This window comes from Myxocyprinus asiaticus, chromosome 47 (assembly GCF_019703515.2).
Source record: "Myxocyprinus asiaticus isolate MX2 ecotype Aquarium Trade chromosome 47, UBuf_Myxa_2, whole genome shotgun sequence".
NCBI classification, from domain to species: domain Eukaryota; kingdom Metazoa; phylum Chordata; class Actinopteri; order Cypriniformes; family Catostomidae; genus Myxocyprinus; species Myxocyprinus asiaticus.
The window spans coordinates 8,676,762-8,698,449 of record NC_059390.1 but is presented as its reverse complement, the minus strand read 5'-3'; positions in this window follow the sequence as shown (position 1 = coordinate 8,698,449).

The window sequence follows — 21,688 nt, the reverse complement described above, 5'->3', positions numbered from 1 at the left end:
ATTTCAGATTTAGCATGGCATTCTTACATACTATTCTTATGTTTGAGCAGTAATATAGTGTTTACTGTATATTGTGCACAGCATGGACATTTTCTGTATGTACATTGCAGGAGATATTGGATTCTATTATAGTGAATGAACTGGAAGTAATTACAACCACGATTTTCACTACGAAATACATTTTAACATACAACATAATTAAACACAATTTAAATAGAAATGTATTTCCAAGATGATATCTGTATGCCACCTGCATCCAACGTGAGGTCAAGTAACATCAATGGTGCATAAATTGAAATGTTTATTCTTGCATAATGCTTACTGTTTCACTTACCATTTTGTTTTTAAATCGTAGGCAATATAAAGTATATACTGGGCAGTAAGTCGAAAGATAGTATGCTATTCTCTATATAACAAGATTATTATAGTTAACTATACTGAATGTTAACTATAAGAAACTATATGAAATATGACTATACTGTAGTCACTTATAACCACACCATGTGCACTGAGGTTGTCATTAACATATCACATGTTTTGATTGCAGACTGTTATATAAGAAACTTTGAAGATGTGGAAAATGTTACAGAGGCGCAGAGGTATATTTATGATTGAGCATCTGAGAAAGAATCTTGTGATTTTACCTGCTGTCAAGCTTTTTGTGAAAAGCAAATTACCTCTGGCTTTTAAAATATGTTCCAGTAATACAAGAGCGCTGCAGTATAAATTTGAATACATTTATACAGTTGTTCCATTGCTCAGGCAACAGCTGCTTGCAATCCCAAGAAACACAAATATTATTTACACAAACACTAAAGACATCAGCCATACACAAATAAAATAGGGTTGAAATTGCTAACACTACCAAATTGCCAATTCCACTTAGCTCATCTTGTAAAGTCTAGTAAAATACTGTTGTCCCATAGGTATTTTTTTTTCTGTAAGTAATGGATTAAATGTTACACAAAGCTGTCATATGGCTTAAGAAGACTTAGAATGTATCACATCATGTGGACTATATTTTATAGTACTTTTATGTATTTTTTTTTGACAGCACATGGACATTATTTGCATTATTTGAAGAGTAAACATTCTGCCTAACTGCTCCATTTGTGCTACATGGAAAAAAGGTCATACAGGTTTGGAACAACATGAAGGTGAATAAATGATGGCAGAATCTTCATTTTGTGGGTGAATTTTTCCTTTAACGGATGCACACACACTCTACTGAGCACAAATAGAATTCTTAATCTATTTTTAATTATTTTCCCTGGGACTGAGATTTTTGCTTTGAATATTTTTGCAGTATTTCATCAAAACCTTCATCTAATGTCAAGCAAGTTTTTACCAACTATGTCTCTGATTAGTCAGGATTATAACAAACTCTTCCCTTCACAACAAACTAAAGTCTAACAGCAGCAACAGTCTTTCCCTTCAGCTGTAAAAAGGACAGGCTTTTTAAACTCAAGAGCCCAGAACTTTGATCAAACTCTCTAATCTGTTCATCTGAACATCTTTGGCCTGGATGCAAATGCGTTCAGTTTCACATTTCAATATTCGTTTCCCTACTCTTCATTTTCTTATCTGTTTGTCTGGTTTTTCCCTATACTGTACATTTCCACACACAGATTCATCCGCTATCTAAACAGGGACAAACTGTAAACCTCAATTTCTTTAAATAAGCTAATTATAATGAATATAGTCTAATCATAACTAGAATTTTCAGGATTAAACAAACAGACAAACAAAATACCCTGTATTTGCTGTATATATAAATCAATTTCCCAATAAAGTGCAATAGTGTCTGGCCACTTTTTGTCTTGGTTCTGGAAGTGTTTTTCCCATTCATTTATTTCCATAGGGATTTCAAACCATTCAGCTCTGAAGTGAATCACAAGCAAAACAGTTTTTGAAAATTAGACAAAAGACAAAGCTTGTGTACTTAACATCTTAAACGAGGAAATGTAGGCTACTACAATCTCATGAAGCATTGCGAATGTCGTAAACGATGAAAAACACTGAACTATACTGTATAAACAGGGTTGAGAGGGTTACTTTTGAAATGTATTCCACTACAGATTACAGAATACATGCTGTAAAATGTAATTTGTAACGTATTCCGTTAGATTACTCAAGGTCAATAACGTATTCTAAATACTTTGGATTACTTCTTCAGCACTGGTAGATTTTATTCACTTGTTTTGACTATAAAAACTCTGTCAGTACAGTAAGACAAAATACACGTTAAAAATACATTCTCTGAGAAACCAGAATATCTCATGCAGTATTGTTTCTAAAACAAGATAAATCAAACTGATCTTATTTTAAGGATTTTTAGATATTTTTACAGGAAAACAATACAAAAATTATTATCAAGAATACGATTTTTGCCCTAATATCAAAGGTCTTACTAGAAAAAAGAAATTATGATCCAACATGAATTTTCTTGATAAAAAAATATGATCGTGCCTGGTAACATGTGCATGTAAAATGGCTAGAAATAGCATTTTAACTTAGCATAATGCTGACAATTTACACAAGGTTTATTTCTATTTCTTCTGCTCCAAACTTACTTCAAACTTCCTTCTCTGTCTGCTCGTATGAATGTAACACATCATAAGAAAGTGTTTCACCGCTGTTCAAATGCACTTTGGATCGCATCATTTATATGTATAAATGTTTTCCATCTGAAAGGACTAAATATTAAATGAAACAAATGACAATAAAATGCAAAGTAATCTCTTCAGTAATCAAAATACTTTTTGAATGTAACTGTATTCTGATTACCAATGATTTAAATAGTAGCTGTAGTGGAATACAGTTACTTATATTTTGCATTTTAAAATACGTAATCCCGTTACATGTATTCCGTTACTCCCCAACCCTGTGTATATAAAACTATTTATAGCATCAGTATATTTAAAGTATATTGCAAAATATTCAGATATATACAGTACATATAAACAGAAAAAGTAGTTTGAGAGTGTAGTGAGAACAACTTGATTACGTCATGGATGTGGACGGGTGCTGCTGAGCTCTTTTGCTGCCATTTTCTGATTGGTGGATATTCCCTCTCAGGGTCATGGGTAGTCAAGTTCTTCACCAGGAACTTTGTTATTAAACACGTTTTTATTTAAAAAAATTAAAATTAAAATTGTTGAAATAACACAGACTATTGGCTTCAAAGGAAGCAAATACCACCAATCAACAACCTCAGAAATCACCATTGGACTGTCTTTAAAGATTTATAAATTATCGGTAATAATCAATTCCCAATACGGAAAAAATGAATGAGATTTTTACTTCAGGAATCAGACTGTTCCACTTTAGTGAGGACATCCCATAACTGTTGTTTTTTACTAATAATATAGTGTAGTGTATTGTCCATGTAGCTCTAATCCTTGAAAATACTGATCATACTAAAATACTCAAATACTCAAATACTCAAATACTTAGCTGTAAATAATGGACAATAAATGCTCAGAGTCCATTGAAATAATTGGCCAGTCACTGTGTCAGATTATACAGCGCTCTAGGTCTATGCCTACAGGGGTCTAATTAGAGTAATTAAGGTGAATGACTAAACAGAAAAGAGCCCTGTTGATTCATAGGAAAGGGCAACTCTGAAATTGAACTCAAGGTCCTTTCAAAGTGTCTAAAATATCTCTCCCTGCTTCTGTATTCATAAGTAATGTTTAATTCTTGTGGAGTACTGGGAAGATTGAACTAATTAAAATTAGATTAAAATGAAGCCTAATTTAAACTCATTATTTTCCTTCATGTCTGATCAGTGCAGATGCCAAAATACACAGAAAGTGTACAGAAAATCCTACATTTGAATACATTCACAGTATGACCACATTTGGATGAGAACCAATACTATGCCAACCCAATCTCATGAAAAGTCGTACATAATTTACGAGTTGGCTATTTCGTATGATCTCACACGATGTCGTTCGCATAAACTCATACGACTTCATCACATGCAAATTCCCAGATGTCTAATGTGGAATTAAACGTGAGTTCCGCGCACAAGGCATTAAGGACATGCTTATTAAGGACATACTATGCCCTTACCCAAACCCCTTATCTATACCTAACCAATCAGTAGAGTGTGTAAACATGATAGGAAGCTGTTGTGTGTGACAGAAGCAAGTAATTGTTGCATTTTAGATAGAAACGATTTCCAGGGACATCATTGCTGTAGTGAAAGTCGTAGGAATTCATACGAGGGCAGTCTGTTCGAATATCATACGAATTAGCCAAATTTAGAAAAGTCGTATGAACCCTGACGATTTTTTTTTTATTGCCGCATTCAAGCATGTGAGTTTGGAAGTCATACGATGTAATGTGTTCAAGTGATTATATCAGAAATATAATGGATTCATTGAGCAATATAATATTTCTTTCTCTCTTTTACAGTTACTGACAAAATTTTTTTTTAGTATTTATTACATTTATTTATCAACCATTTATTATAAACCAAATACTGTAAATGAGAAGTATTTTCTGGCAAACTTTAGCACTATGCTTCATCAATAGTTCTCAAAATCCATACTAAATACAGGTGCATCTCAATAAATTAGAATGTCGTGGAAAAGTTCATTTATTTCAGTAATTCAACTCAAATTGTAAAACTCGTGTATTAAATAAATTCAATGCACACAGACTGAAGTAGTTTAAGTCTTTGGTTCTTTTAATTGTGATGATTTTGGCTCACATTTAACAAAAACCCACCAATTCACTATCTCAAAAAATTAGAATATGGTGACATGCCAATCAGCTAATCAACTCAAAACACCTGCAAAATTTCCTGAGCCTTCAAAATGGTCTCTCAGTTTGGTTCACTAGGCTACACAATCATGGGGAAGACTGCTGATCTGACAGTTGTCCAGAAGACAATCATTGACACCCTTCACAAGGAGGGTAAGCCACAAACATTCATTGCCAAAGAAGCTGGCTGTTCATAGAGTGCTGTATCCAAGCATGTTAACAGAAAGTTGAGTGGGAGGAAAAAGTGTGGAAGAAAAAGATGCACAACCAACCGAGAGAACCGCAGCCTTATGATTGTCAAGCAAAATCGATTCAAGAATTTGGGTGTACTTCACAAGGAATGGACTGAGGATGGGGTCAAGGCATCAAGAGCCACCACACACAGACATGTCAAGGAATTTGGCTACAGTTGTCGTATTCCTCTTGTTAAGCCACTCCTGAACCACAGACAACGTCAGAGGCATCTTACCTGGGCTAAGGAGAAGAAGAACTGGACTGTTGCCCAATGGTCCAAAGTCCTCTTTTCAGATGAGAGCAAGTTTTGTATTTCATTTGGAAACCAAGGTCCTAGAGTCTGGAGGAAGGGTGGAGAAGCTCATAGCCCAAGTTGCTTGAAGTCCAGTGTTAAGTTTCCACAGTCTGTGATGATTTGGGGTGCAATGTCATCTGCTGGTGTTGGTCCATTGTGTTTTTTGAAAACCAAAGTCACTGCACCCGTTTACCAAGAAATTTTGGAGCACTTCATGCTTCCTTCTGCTGACCAGCTTTTTAAAGATGCTGATTTCATTTTCCAGCAGGATTTGGCACCTGCCCACACTGCCAAAAGCACCAAAAGTTGGTTAAACGACCATAGTGTTGGTGTGCTTGACTGGCCAGCAAACTCACTAGAGAATCTATGGGGTATTGTCAAGAGGAAAATGAGAAACAAGAGACCAAAAAATGCAGATGAGCTGAAGGCCACTGTCAAAGAAACCTGGGCTTCCATACCACCTCAGCAGTGCCACAAACTGATCACCTCCATGCCACGCCGAATTGAGGCAGTAATTAAAGCAAAAGGAGCCCCTACCAAGTATTGAGTACATATAGAGTAAATGAACATACTTTCCAGAAGGCCAACAATTCACTAAAAATGTTTTTTTTATTGGTCTTATGATGTATTCTAATTTTATGAGATAGTGAATTGGTGGGTTTTTGTTAAATGTGAGCCAAAATCATCACAATTAAAAGAACCAAAGACTTAAACTACTTCAGTCTGTGTGCATTGAATTTATTTAATACACGAGTTTCACAATTTGAGTTGAATTACTGAAATAAATGAACTTTTCCACGACATTCTAATTTATTGAGATGCACCTGTAAATTGTACAGTCAACATTCACAAGTAAAACTCAATTATGACCCAAACCAATTAGCTTCTATCATGATTCTTTAACTGGAATTCAATTTGGAAAGTCTGGGCTTAAAAAAAATCCTGAGAGTCCAACTGATAATTACAACATTGCGGTTGCACATGCTCACGTCTCACAGATATATTAATTAAAACGTGACCTGAAGGCAGAATAACAACATAGAAGACTGGCACATTTCTCAGACAAGTGGCTCTCATTGGATAGATTCCAGCATAAATAGACGTATGGAGGTCAGCTGGTGCACTGAGAGAGTTGAAGTGTCTAGAGGTGTCCTGCTATTACAGCTAGGTCACAACTCACGTGTTTTACGTTTAGATTTTATAGTGATTTAATATTGTGAATGCATAGAAGGGTTGTAGCTATTTTAAGTGCCCTCATGTGGGGAAAAAGATATGCATATTTAATCGCATATACAGTATATAGTGTACATGTGCGTGTAAGTCTATAACCAACAGCAAAGGTGTGACATTGTAAATTATGTAAAACAACAAATATTTTATTCATGCCACAGTGCACGTTGAGACCCTTAATGGCAGCACAATACTGTGAGCATCACATTTTTACAACAGTGTTTGTGATTTGATAACAGGTACAGCATGATTATTTAATTGACATGCCTCAAAGTCTGAGATCTGGGATCTGGGAGATAGAAATATGAAATTGCCAGATGGATTTATTTCTTACCGGCCAAAAACACTTGAACACGCTACATCGTAATTACAACTCCAAACCCATAAGAAGGAACTTCCCAGGAGGGCTGAAAGGCAGCATGAGATCAAATTGTAAGTTGTTTTTTTGTCCGTATATTCTGGTGTGTGACTATTGAAACAACAGCTTAAGGGCTAGCTTATTATAATTGACTTGTCTAGAGTGAATAGAATAAATTTAAATACATAACTCTGATAATAGAGCTCTCTATAAAACAGGAGAATATGACAAATCTTTCTTCTCACAAAACAGACAAATTTATATTGATGCGAGTAAAAATGAGGCTGAGAGGGACGTACAGTCCATTAGTAGGTTGTAGAGTATTAACATCTTAGGCAGAGACAGAAATTAACAGGGGCTAAGGGCAAAAATGACACCAAAAGTGACAAAAATGCCCCTAAAATTCAAAATGTGGGCGCAAAAAATGCCCCTGTAATTAATTTTTCGGTTTTGTATTTATAACATCTGAAATAGTTCTTAAATGAATATTCCAAGTTCAATACAAGTTAAGCTTAATCAACAGCATTTGTGGCATAATGTTGATTACCACCAAAAATGTATTTCAACTCATCCCTCCTTTTCTTTAAAAGGGTTACAATTTATCACAGACCGATTCCTATTTCGGATTTCATTGTGAGATCAGTCTGACATGGTTTACGGTGTAACATTATCATGGCAACAAAGTTTTAAAATTGGATATAAATTTACACAGAAAATATTAGTACATTATTTTATCAAAATCATGTTAACACCCATATTGTTTACATCTTTTGGCTTTACTTTTGAAACAGTGAGCATTTTAACATTGATGGATTGGCCAAATTCACTTCCATTGTAAGTGCCTCACTGTAACCTCGATTTTAGATTGTTTTAAAGAAAAGGAGGGGCAAGTTGAAAATAATTTTAACATTATGCCACAAATGCTGTTGATTGAGCTTAACTTTCATCAAACCCAGAATATACTGGGTTATACAGCACACATTATCAAATAAATAAACACCAAATCATATTTTAATTTGATGGTATTTCAATGGAGAACTTATGTTAATGAACTGATTAAACTAAAGTATTTAAAGGATGACACAGTATATCTGATATATGTTTAGAAACAAAATGCCCTCATAAACGTTAAAAAAATGCCCCAGGAAATCAAATCAAGAGAGCAATGGTTGCCTCTTTATGGGGCAAATATACAATTTAATTTCTGACTCTGGTCTAACGTCATGTTTAATTTTCACAACCAATGCTTTTTGTACACTAGATTTTCCAATTTGTTGTAAAAAAATATTTTCAATGTTTTTCAGCTAAAATGATTGACACCAAAGCACACTTGAGTCAACATTTCAAGTACACTTCAACATCAGCCAACATCCCTTTTCTCCCAAGTAAAGCTAAATTTGGTTTCACATTAAGCAAAGAAAATGCTAATGGGCATTCACTCACAATGAGGGAAACAATTTCTTTCAAACCATGTCACGTACAGATACACACACACATGTGCGTGCACACGCACACACACACACTCACAAGAACGCATGCACACGCGCGCACACACACACACACACACACACATACAGTTTCAATTCTTTAAAAATAGCTCGAGGTTGAGTGAGTGATACCACTCTAGTGATATCAGACTTCATCATAAATGTCTTTCTATGTTCCATGGAACAGCGAAAGTCATACAGGTTTGAAACAACAATAGGGTGAGTAAATAATGACAGAATTCAATTTTTGTGAACAAAATTATGAACGTACATGCACAATTAAACTCGCAGACTGTCTCTGGTTAAATGTTTTGCTAAATGTCTTTGTCTCTCTAAGTAAAGCTGATAAGAATCTGTTACCTCCAAAAAAAATAAAAAATAAAAATAAATTCTTGGAAAACTCATTAATGGAGACCAAGTGTACGAGTATGTGTTGTGGTTGCTATGAAAATTAGTACCTCTTTATCAGTAGTCTTTGCTCTTAGTTCCCTGGTGGATTACACAAAAATGTTCTGGTCCAGAGTCCAGTCTTTCTGACTACCAAAAAAGGGCCTACCATTTCAGGTTCAGTGATCCTGTCAGTCCCATTACATGCATTTGACATATCTGAAGTGTGCATTACAGACCAAAGATAAACAGAAAAAAGAAGGAAAGATAGAGGTAAAAAAACAAAAAACAAATCCAAGTTAGTCATGGGCACACATGACAATAGACTTAGTCAGAGAGTAGACACCATCATAGACTAGACATCCTCTCACACATATCTGGTCTCACTCCAATGTATTCCCTCTATTCATAGACTTACATACTAACATTCTTTGTATCTTCACCTCTGAGTCTTGTTGCTAAACAAAGAGCTGCTGCTTTGCTGTATGGTCAGAATCCTCTCAATTTAATTTGCTATGCTAATCACACACTCAGAGCAAACAGTTTGCATTCTCTAAAGCCAACGCTGCAGAGCTCAGGGCATGGTCATAAGGGTGCACTCTGCAAGCTTATCAGCTACACTTGATTGCCTACCTCCAGAGAAACACAACTGCTTTGACACTCAAAACATGAACGACAAGGCACATGTTCACGTCAAGGTTTCATGATGATTGCAGATGAGGCCGTTTTGTGATGGAGTGTGCAAATCCATAGTACTGAAAGTGTGATAAAAAAACTCAAAGGCAAACTGGCAAACTAAAAACTAATAAAATTTCACTGCTGCTGAACTGAGATCTTAAAGATGATGTAACTTTTCATTGCTAAAATACTTTCTCCTGAACCATTTGTGGTTGATTCCCCAAAAACTAAAACAGTTTCGCCAATTTTGCGCAGGCACAGTTACTACTAAAACAGTGCTGCATCTTGAGTATTTAAATGAAGTCAATGTCATTCTTTTCTGCAAATACGCCTCCTATGTAAATTAGGCTCGTTATAGATTGTGCTTCATTCACAAAAGTTGTTGGAAAAGCTATTTGTCCAGCACAGTTGACATCTTACTATTAACACCTGAGTAAAACAGGTGGTAAACTTTTATTTAAAAATAAATGTTAGTGTACATTATTCTATAGACGGTGGCAGCAGTAATTCAACAGAAAATGATCAAAAGATGGAGATGAGGGTTATAACCTGGCAAATATCAAGATGCACTTGGTAGTCAAGCGATTACATTTGATCCTGTTAGTGGAGCAAAACAAAAATGCACACTTCACCTTTAATGTCACATCCACCCTTTAAAAGCAGCTTCTTGGCCCCTGAATCAGTCTCCCTACATGCTGTTTTACTTTCTTCAACAAACAAATGATGGGGGATAAAAGGACCATGGACATTGTGGATCTACTCTGGAACCTGGCCTCAGATAACACAAAATCTGTAATGTTTCCACAGCATCTTCATTGACAACTGCTTAGGTAACCAACTCCGACATCTGAACAACAGCCAGTTTCCTTTCTTTCTTTCTTCTCTTTGTACTGTTGACATATGGTCTGCTTTAAATGGATAGTTCACCCAAAAATGAAAATTCTCTCATGATTTACTCACCCTCATGATATCCCAGGTGTGTATGACTTTCTTTCTTCACCAGAACATATCTGAAGAAAAATATAAACATTTTGTAGCTCAGTAGGTCCTTAAAATGCAAGTGAATGGAGATTTCTCTTTTGAAGCTCCAAAAATCAAAGACAGTCAGCATAAACTTCATCAATATGACACCAGCTGTTAAATTAATGCCTTCTAAAGAAACATGATCACTTTTGGTGTGAAAAAGATCAATATTTAAGTACTTTTTTTTTACTCTAAGTCATGCTTCCATTCTGCAGCGGTGTGTGCGTGTGATGTAATCACAGTGGCACCTGAGACACGCGAGAACTGACACATTGTGCGTCACAGCTGGAGGAGCTGCACGGTTTACAGGTGAGGAGGAACGCTGTACAGTATCTTGGTTGTTTTGGTTTAGATCTGTATTGATCTGTTTCTTTACTCACAATGGTGCATTTGTGTGCTTATCCTGGATGTCTCAACTGAGTGGAGAATGTGAGATTACGTCTGTATCATGGCAAAGCAAATACGTCACACGAGAGGCCACTTGTACTCCACCCTCTCTTGAAGCTTACCCGAAGCGCTGGATTATAGTTATAAAGTACTTGAAGCTGGCATGAAATGATAATTCACCCTATCTATCTAAGGCATGTTATTGATCTTATTGTGAACAATTCATCCATGCATACGTTTTATTTATTTTTTTAATTTATTTTTTTACCTCATAATCTTTAATCAAAATATAATAACTCGATCTTCCGGTGAAACGACAGACTTCTCTCTGGTGACGTAGGCAGGACTTCTCCAATCATTTAGTCTCTGCCCCTTTCTTAAAAATACCACAACTTTGCGTAGAGTTGAACGAAGTGTCAGTTGCATGTTGGTGAAGATGGCAAGGTGTATTTTCGTCTGTTTCCCTTCAAAACTATTGTTCCTTAACCCAAACTTCCTTGGTTATGGGTCAGCTGGCTTGAATTTATCAAATCAAATCATATCACTTTTATTGTCACACAACCATATACACAAGTGCAATAGAGTGTGAAATTCTTGGGTGCAGTTCCGAGCAACATAGCAGTCATGACAGTGATGAGACATATACCAATTTACAATAAACATCAGATTTACACAACACAATTTAAAATCTAATATACACATAATTACACATAACACAATATACAAATAATAACATACAATGTACAGTATACAATACACACAATATAGAATACACATTATACAATAAAAATAGTATATATAGTATATATAAAATATACAGTAGGTTGTATTGTACTGTATTGACATTCAGGCTGTCGGTTGATAGTCAGTTGCCAGTGTGTTGTTAAGAGAGAATATAATTATGACAGTCCGGTGTGAGATATAAGAGTAATAAAGTGCAGTGCTGATGTATTTTGTTCGTGAGAGATCAAGAGTTCAAAAGTCTGATTGCTTGGAGGAAGAAGCTGTCATGTAGTCGGCTGGTGCGGGTCCTGATGCTGCGATACCGCCTGCCTGATGGTAGCAGTGAGAACAACCCATGGCTCGGGTGGCTGGAGTCTCTGATGATCCTCCGAGCTTTTTTCACACACCGCCTAGTATATATGTCCTGGAGGGAGCGAAGCTCACCTCCGATGATGTGTCTGGCAGTTCGCACCACCTTTTGCAGGGCTTTGCGGTTGTGGGCGGTGCTATTGCCGTACCAGGTGGAGATGCAGCCAGTCAGTATGCTCTCTACTGTGCTGGTGTAGAACCGTGTGAGGATGTGGCGGTTCATTCCAAACTTCCTCAGCCGTCTCAGGAAGAAGAGGTGCTGATGAGCCTTCTTCACAACGGCCTCAGTGTGGACCCACCATGTGAGTTCCTCAGTGATGTGGACACCCAGGAACTTGAAGCTGCTGACTCTCTCCACTGGTGCTCCATTGATGGTGTTGGGACTGTGTTCTCTGTCTTTTCTCCTGAAGTCCACCACAAGCTCCTTTGTCTTGCTGACGTTGAGGGAGAGGTTGTGCTTCTGACACCAATGTGTCAGAGTGTGCACCTCCTCTCTGTACAATGTTTCATCATTGTCAGTGATCAGACCACCCACCGTCGTATCATCAGCAAACTTAATGATGGCATTGGAGCTGTGTGTTGCCACACAGTCATGTGTATACAGGAAATACAGGAGTGGGCTGAGAACACAGCCCTGTGGGGCTCCAGTGTTGAGGGTCAGTGATGAGGAGATGTTGCTGCCCATTCTAACCACCTGGCATCTGCTTGACAGGAAGTCCAGGATCCAGCTGCACAGTGAGCTGTTTAAGCCAAGAGCCCAGAGTTTCTCATCAGGCTTGGAGGGCACTATGGTGTTGAATGCTGAGCTGTAGTCTACAAACAAAAAACACCTTTTCCAGGTGGGAGAGAGCAGTGTGTATTGTAGATGCAATGGCATCATCAGTGGAGCGGTTGTTGCGGTAAGCAAACTGCAATGGGTCCAGTGATGGAGGCAGCACAGAGCAGATGTAATCTCTGATTAGTCTCTCAAAGCATTTGCTGATGATGGGGGTCAGAGCAACAGGACGCCAGTCATTTAAGCAAGTGATTTTGGATTGCTTTGGAACAGGCACAATGGTGGACATTTTAAAGCATGTGGGGACATTAGACAAAGAGAGGGAAAGGTCGAAAATGTCTGTCAAAACACCAGCCAATTGGTTCGCACACGCTCTGATGACGCTGCATTCGGAATGCATTTACTGCTCTGCAGCCTTCAGCTGAGCTTGACATGAAAAACTCTTACATCAGAAGCTGAATTTGTGTAGCCTGAAACTTTATGCATATAAATTGGGCATTAAAACAAATTCTGGAACTCTGAAAGATGACAGAAGTCATATTTTTTATTTTTTTTTTCAGAAATCTCTCACACAAACTTGTTTGCTCTCATTCCCTCCTTTATACACACACCTCTGTGTCTTTTACTTTACATCTTTAGGTTCTTTCATGATAAAAATAAAATAAAAATAAATGCAATCCCAATTACAAAAAAGTTGGGACAGTATGGAAAATGCTAAATAAAAACAAAAAGGAGTGATTTGTAAATGTACATATATATACATACATACATACATTATATATATATATATATATATATATATATATATATACTGTATATATACAGGTGCATCTCAATAAATTAGAATGTCGTGGAAAAGTTCATTTATTTCATGTGAAACTCATGTATTAAATAAATTCAGTGCACACAGACTGAAGTAGTTTAAGTCTTTGGTTCTTTTAATTGTGATGATTTTGGCTCACATTTAACAAAAACCCACCAATTCACTATCTCAAAAAATGAGAATACATCATAAGACCAATAAAAAAAACATTTTTAGAAAAAAACAACTTTTCCACGAAATTCTAAATTATTGAGATGCACCTGTGTATATATTATATACACACATACACTGATTTCAAACCGGTTAATTGCAACATGCTCAAAAAAGTTGGGACAGTCAAGTGTTTACCACTGTGTAATATAATCATTTCTTCTAAAAGCACTTAAGCGTTTGGGAACTGAAGACACAAGTTTAAGTTTAGTAAGCAGAATTTTCCCCCATTCATCCCTTAAGCAGGTCTTCAACTGCACAACTGCACGGGGCCTTCGTTGATGAATTTTGCACTACATAATGCACCACTTATTCTCAATTAGAGACAGGTCAGGACTGCAGGAAAGCCAATCTAGCATGCACATCCTATGATTACACAGCCATGCACTTGTTATCCAGGCAGTAAATGGTTTGGCCTTCTCTCAATAAAATGCCTTTTGTGAGGGTGAAATTCATGTGCATGCCAAATGGTGATTGTAGTCACATGGATGAAGCAGACAGAATTATCAATAACACTTGTCTGCAATGGAGGCTTTTCAAGGAGAATGGGCAAAAGGGATATCGGTGTTCAAGACAGGTGAACAGTCTTCTCAGAAACCACCTAAATTTGGCCGCCTGACATGTGTCACACACTTGTATCATCACCACACACCTTAAAGCACTCTGAGCACACTTACCAGACTATGTGACAAAGTAGATTCTCTCCTGCTACTCCACCTCGTCACAATCGCTCCCAGTAAATTCTGGGGTAATTTATCAATGCTTTGTAGGTGCCCTAGTGTTTCACCTCACTCTGCCTCCGCAACAGTGTTCTACAGACAAGAAGCATTTCAGGGGGGCCCTGGGTAGCTCAACGAGTAAAGACACTGACTACCACCCCTGGAGTCACAAGTTCAAATCCAGGGTGTGCTGAGTGACTCCAGCCAGGTCTTCTAAGCAATCAAATTGTATAATGTGGTTCTCGCTCTCGGTGGGGCGCATGGTGAGTTGTGCGTGGATGCCGTGGAGAATAGCATGAAGCCTCCACACGCGCTATGTCTCCACGTTAACACACTCAACAAGCCACGTGATAAGATATGCGGATTGACGGTCTCAGACACGGAGGCAACTGAGATTCGTCCTCCACCACCTGGATTGAAGTGAGTCACTATGCCACCACAAGGACCTAGAGCACATTGGGAATTGGGCATTCCAAATTGGGGAGAAAATAAATAAATAAAAAAGCAGCATTTCAGGATTTTTTTTTCACATGTGAAAATAAAAACCAACTTCCAACTCATTCATTTTAATCCAATAATCCAACTGATAATTAATTTTTATTAGTCAAGTTTTGGCATTAGCACAACACTGAGTTCTTAAACTCCTTTGTGCCTCTTCAAGCAATCTGCTTTCATGAGCATAAGCAGGGTCTTCTGTTTTAAGTAGCTGTTTGAATCATGGGTAATGAGGTACACCTGTTCCTCATTAACTGCACTGTTTAGGGGAGCTGTTCTGACATCAGTGACAGCATTACTGCAAGATCGGCTTGAAGTTCATCTTTATCATCTTATCATCTTTATTTTTCATAAACAGATGTTGGCTTTGCATCTGAAATAATATTATAGATTAGTACAAATGATAAAATGTGATGCAATTTGATTGCATGATAAAGACCTTTCAGAGACCAAACATGACAAGCAAATGTAATTATGCCTCTGCATTTGATTTAATTGCACACCAAATCAGAATGCATTTTAGAGTGTAAATATTCTAATGCTGGCTTCAGGTCGAAAACAAACTATATGGTAGAGACAAACCAAAATAAATAAATAAATAAATAAAGACCATAAATGCTATTTTTTGTAATGTATAAGAGGAAACATACACACTAATGCACATTCTCTCAAACACACAAACAGATTTAGGCAAGATGTAATGGTCAGCTGTCACTTAAAAAGACCTTGTGAATTACAAAACTGGGTCAAGCATCAGGGCGCTGTTTAATTAAAATCCAAGTTACTACAAGCTTAAATTATATAGTAACATTTAAACAGTGTCTAATTTATGCCTGGAGCCAGAAACTTTTAACATAGGCCTAATCTCCTCTCTGGTCCACGTACTGCTCAGCAGTTCTGTATTACATATAAGACCGAGCAATAAATGAGAAACAGAGGACTGAGTTGTGTGGTGTCTTAATTGACTTTGGCCAGACATTCATAAACACAACAGGTAAACAAACAGAATTAAGAATATACTTGATCCAAAAATGTCTCTTTCTCTCTCCTTTAAGCAGAATTCTGACCATAAATAGGCCTATCACTGTAATCTTGCCAAATGGAAACAGTTTAGTAAAGGAATATTCTGGGTTCAATACAAGTTAAGCTCAACTGACAGCATTTTTGGCATGATTGCCACAAAAATTAAATGAATTAAAAAAATTAAAATACTCACTGTTACAAAAGTATAGTAACAAGACATAAGGAGTATGCATGTCAATGTGATTTTAGTGTGATAAAATCACTTAATAACATTTCTGTGTAAAGTTATATCCCATTTTACAACTTGGTTGCCGTGATGATGTAACGGCGTAAACCATTAAACAACCGTACAAACAACGATTTAAACAACTTTACAGCTCAAATAATTCACAAGTTTTAACAGAAGAAATAATGTAAGTGCTTTAAAAAAGTTATAAGCTTCACATTTCTGCCTTTAATCCCTCCAAAAATTGGCCCCTCCAAAAATTGACCCATTCACTTCCATTGTAGTGCCTCACTGTAACCTCGATTTTCTTAAAGAACAGGAGGGATGAGTCAAAATCATTTTTTTATTTTTATTTTTTTTATTTTTTTGTGATAACCAACATTATGCCACAAATGCTGTCGATTGAGCTTAACTTGTAATAAACCTGCAATATTCCTTTAACACTCACTGTAAGGTCCAAGTTGAAAGAACTTTCCCTTAATTACTCACTGTATGGCACTGTATTTAAATGACATATACTGATGTTAACTATAGGTCATTTGTGTTGCATATGACTGGGCTAAAAAAATATAAACAGTTGCATAAAATTATGATATTTATGTTAAAGAATGTTTTTCCATTTGGGCTTTTTGATTATTGGCCAAAAAATAAATCCATATTTGCCATTAGTTTTTTTTATCTCTAACTCATCTGGTTTACGCAACTGGTCTTAAATGGTGCTTATTTTCTGCAAATATCCATGATTAAAATTTTACTTTGCAGGAGATCAATATTTCACGTCACATAAAATGTTACATCACTGAGTCCATTAGTTCAATAACGCCAGAGGGGTTTCCGGAAAGCAGGTTAAGTGACTTACCCTGGGGTAAGCGGATAACCTCAGCTTTCTGTTCCAAAAACTGAGGGAACTTTCAGGGTATGTTAATAGCCATAGCAACTTACTCTCTGAACATAACCTGCTCCGGAGTATGTTATGTTCCAGAGTTAGTTTATTTCAGGTAGATGTTAGTATGTTTCATAGGCTGTCTGTGCATGTGTGCCCTTTTAATAGCAGCACAGTGGGCGATAAAGTTCAGATTACGTACAATATTATACTTTTAAAGTAATATTACGGTAAACTGCAATCTTTACTTTACCTCACAAATCTTCTTTACTCTGGCATTTCCAGTCTCACACCGCAGATTTGCATTCAAAAGTGAACAAACTGTGTACATTGTGCTTTAACTTTTAATGGGAAGGTTTTAATACTGTAATATTTTTTAATGCAGAACACATTAGAAAGTCTCCCCACACTCTTCACTGTAAAGACAGGATTTAATGTATTTATATTTAGCCCTTCTAATAAATAATTTGTATTCTATAAATTTCATAGAATAAAATTATTATAGAACCCACATTCTATTTACAGTTCCTTCAGTCAATGAATTTTAATGATATTTATAAAATGGCATTCCATAGTATCAATATGTAGGTAATGTCTGCCAACTAAAAGCTTAAGCAGTTAATCACTCATTATTCTTCTTCACTAACTAGATAATATGTGATAATTTCACAGACCACAGATATAGAGATTAGAGATTTTATTTCTTATCATTCTAATTCATGTAGGCTACTGTACATATAAATGCACACATTTCCAGACTTGTTCATTGTACTCTCTGTATTATCTGAAAATATAAATGAGACATGCTGTCATTTAGAGTCACCCACAGTGCCCTCATTTAGCTGGTGGTCAGGTGATTCAATGAAAAGATGTATCTTTCTGATGCTCAGCCTCCTCTACTCCATCAGAAGCTGTACATGGTCCATCTCTAAATTACATTTTTGTTCTGCCTTTCAATAGGGACCTTTTACAGCTTCCTATTAACAAGGAAGAGATGAGTTACTTTTCCCTAATGCTGAGATCATGAACATCTATAATGTATAGTCAGACACATGATTTTCAATTAAAACAACATAATTTAATTCCATACCAAGTTGGTGGAGGCAGACGGACCCTACTGTATGTGACAACACAACATGACAAGTTTTAATGCCACATCAAATGAGAAAAGAACACAATGGACATGTAACTCCTATCACTGTCCACCTCTGTTACAGCAGATCTTCATCTTATAATGCACATGAATAATCATGTGTGGCCTACTAAAAAACATTACATTAAATCAATGGAAAATGATGACAACTGTGGGAGATCCTACAACTGAAAAAGGGTCTATTAATACGAGATCATCAGCAACTGTGGGAAATTAAAGGTGATATGATTCTACATTTTTCGAAACCCCAACTGGGTACATCAAATGGTATTAAAAATAAAGGAAATATATTCAGTTCACATGACATAGAGTAAAATAAAATTAGCATGCCGAGATCATGTTAAATACCATTAAAATTAATCTTACAATAAAATATATAGTAAACCTATAGCCTATTATCATAATATTAATAGAATATGAATGTTAATACTTATAATGAAGTTCAGTGCAAACAAATAATGTAACGGTCGACCTATTAAACATTAATGTAGGTGAGAGAGGTCTAATATTATTGTTGAATTAAGCTTTAATATGTACGGTGGGGGGGGGGGGGGGGGGGTGTTGTACTTGCTTGTTTTGATTATTGGGGGGGGGGTTACCCAATACAATAATGGTGTCAACCAAGAACAACATATTAAGTATAAGTTGAGCTCTGAATTATCACAAAATGACAAATAACTGCAAGTTACAACAAATACAATAACCGCAGCATATATAAAATATGCAAACAGTAAAGCTATGATCAGTACATAGTCATTTGCATAATATATTTATACCGCAAAGCATTTCTGGGAGCTGAAGCGCGCTTGCTGAACAATGCTCACCCCTATAAACATGCAGAAAATAAGCCATGAAAAATAGTACTTTGTGGCTATTTGAGTCTTTGAGGCTTAGTTTGTTTAAACAATAGCAGAAACAGCGCTTGTCAAAGCATTGGGCTTTTCACTTTTTCTCAAGAATAATCTGGGGAAGGAATTAAAACACTGCAGATATAAAGACACAAACTCACATAGAGTGAAAATATGAGCAATTAATCTGCAAAATATCTGCAAAGCTCTACACTTTAAGAGGTATGTTTATTTTATTTTTTTACACACACACACACACACACACACATAAACTCAGCAAAAAAAGAAATGTCCTCTCACTTTCAACTGCTTTTATTTTCAGCAAACTTAACATTTGTAAATATTTGTATGAACATAAAAAGATTCAACAACTAAGATAAACTGAACAAGTTTCACAGACATGTGACTATCAGAAATGGAATAATGTGTCCCTGAACAAAGGGGGGGGGGGGGTCAAAATCAGAAGTAACAGTCAGTATCTGGTGTGGCCACCAGCTGCATTACATACTGCAGTGCATCTCCTCCTCATGGACTGCACCAGATCTGCCAGTTCTTGCTGTGAGATGTTACCCCACTCTTCCACCAAGGCACTTGCAAGTTACCAGACATTTCTGTGGGGAATGGCCCTAGCCCTCACCCTCACAGACGTGCTCAATGGGATTGAGATCCGGGCTCTTCGCTGGCCATGGCAGAACACGGACATTCCTCTCTTGCAGGAAATCACGCACAGAACGAGCAGTATGGCTGGTGGCATTGTCATGCTGGAGGGTCATGTCAGGATGAGCCTGCAGGAAGGGTACCACATGAGGGAGGAGGATGTTTTCCCTGTAACGCACAGCGCTGAGATTTCCTGCAATGACAACAAGCTCAGTCCGATGATGCTGTGACACACTGTCCCAGACCATGACAGACCCTCCACCTCCAAATCGATCCCGCTCCAGAGTATAGGCCTCAGTATAACACTCATTCTTTCGACGATAAACGCGAGTCCAACCATCACCACTGGTGAGAAAACCGCGACTGGTCAGTGAAGAGCACTTTTTGCCAGTCCTGTCTGGTCCAGCGAAGGTGGGTTTGTGCCCATAGGCGACATTGTTGCTGGTGATGTCTGGTAAGGACCTGCCTTACAACAGGCCTACAAGCCCTCAGTCCAGCCTCTCTCAGCCTATTGCGGACAGTCTGAGCACTGATGGAGGGATTGTGCATTCCTGGTGTAACTCAGGCAGTTGTTGTTGCCATCCAGTACCGGTCCCATAGGTGTGATATTCGGATGTACCGATCCTGTGCAGGTATTGTTACACGTGGTCTGCCACTGCGAGGACGATCAGCTGTCCTTCCTGTCTCCCTGTAGCGCTGTCTTAGGTGTCTCACAGTACGGACATTGCAATTTATTGCCCTTGCCACATCTGCAGTCCTCATGCCTCCGTGCAGCATGCCTAAGGCACATTCACGCAGATGAGCAGGGACCCTGGGCATCTTTCTTTTGGTGTTTTTCAGAGTCAGTAGAAAGGTCTCTTTAGTGTCCTAAGTTTTTATAACTGTGACCTTAATTGCCTACCGTCTGTAAGTTGTTAGTGTCTTAATGACCGTTCCACGGGTGCATGTTCATTAATTGTTTATGGTTCATTGAACAAGCATGGAAAACATTGTTTAAAACCTTTACAATAAAGATCTGTAAAGTTATTTGGATTTTTACAAAATTATCTTTAAAATACACTGTCCTGAAAAAGGGATGTTTATATATATATATATGCATGTATTTGTATGTTTATATATGTATATATTCTTGCCAAATTTGTTTTCACTGATATTTTAAAATAAACATTTACACATAGTTATGTGAGTAATTAACATGGAATTCTGTATGACACTTTCATCATCTAACTATTTTAAACCACATTTTATGATTTTGTATAGCTATAAATACATACATAATATATTATTATTATACTTGTTGTTTCCACAACCTCATATTAACTAAGACAATAGTTTATTTGCACTTCTAGGATAAAGTTGAAAGGTGGTTAAGATCTTTAAAAACTTTGAAGAAATGCTGACTTGTCACAACACCTAAAATACACACTTTCCCTTGTATGTTCATGTACATTTTAACCTAACATCTGTATGCTGGAAAAAAGGTTTTCGGACATGTTATTTGTTTGATCTATAAAGTACTTATTTTTAGTGCTTTCTCTAAAAAAAAATCCACTCATCACATTAACAGTGGCTTTATATGTTTAAAAAATTATGACAATTTTTGCACTGGTGGAGACCGTTGTCATGAATAGCAGTCAATAGAAATGTATTTTTTTTTAACACAAAAATTTGAAATTGAGCTGTAAAATGAAATCAGTGAGCCGGTGTGTTATGTTATGGTATGGTGTGTTGCGGGCCGGGTTTGGCGGGCCGCTCTGGGCCAAAAAGTCCAGGGCCATATTTTAGTCGCAGTCCGCCCCTGGCTGAAGTTGTTTATCATGGTCATTGGCGTGAAATCTAGAAGAGAGAGAGAGAGAGAGAGAGAGAGAGAGAGAGAGAGAGAGAGAGAGAGAGAGAGAGAGAGAGAGAGAGAGAAAGGGGCGGCTCTTGAGC